Source organism: Pterocles gutturalis, unplaced genomic scaffold (assembly GCF_000699245.1).
Source record: "Pterocles gutturalis isolate BGI_N339 unplaced genomic scaffold, ASM69924v1 scaffold31320, whole genome shotgun sequence".
In the NCBI taxonomy this organism is placed as follows: domain Eukaryota; kingdom Metazoa; phylum Chordata; class Aves; order Pterocliformes; family Pteroclidae; genus Pterocles; species Pterocles gutturalis.
Genome location: NW_010139215.1, coordinates 2,304 through 2,702, shown reverse-complemented (window position 1 = coordinate 2,702; position 399 = coordinate 2,304).

Sequence of the window (399 nt, the reverse complement as noted above, 5' to 3'; positions counted from 1 at the left end):
TGGGGGTGTCACCGTCCCTGGGGGGGTTTACAGGACACACAGATGTGGCGCTTGGGGACATGGTGTAGCGATGGATGGGACAGCGCTGGGTTGATGGTTGGACTGGATGGTCTTAAAGGTCTTTCCCAACCTGAAGGATTTTTCCAGCCCGAAGAAGCAGTTTTCAGTGGTTTTTAGGCATCAGAGAACGGTGTCACCACCCCTGTGTGACAGGACATCCGAGCTGGGGTGCTGGCAGCAGGACGAGGCTGTGTCACCCCGTTTGCCAGCAGCTGATGGGTTCTGGGCAATGTCCCTGCTCAGGGCTCGTCCCTTTCTCTCCCGCGCTTCTCCACCCCAGTAATAGCCGCCGCGTCCCACCAGTTTGCGAGGCAGCTTGTCACGGGGGTCTCGCACGGG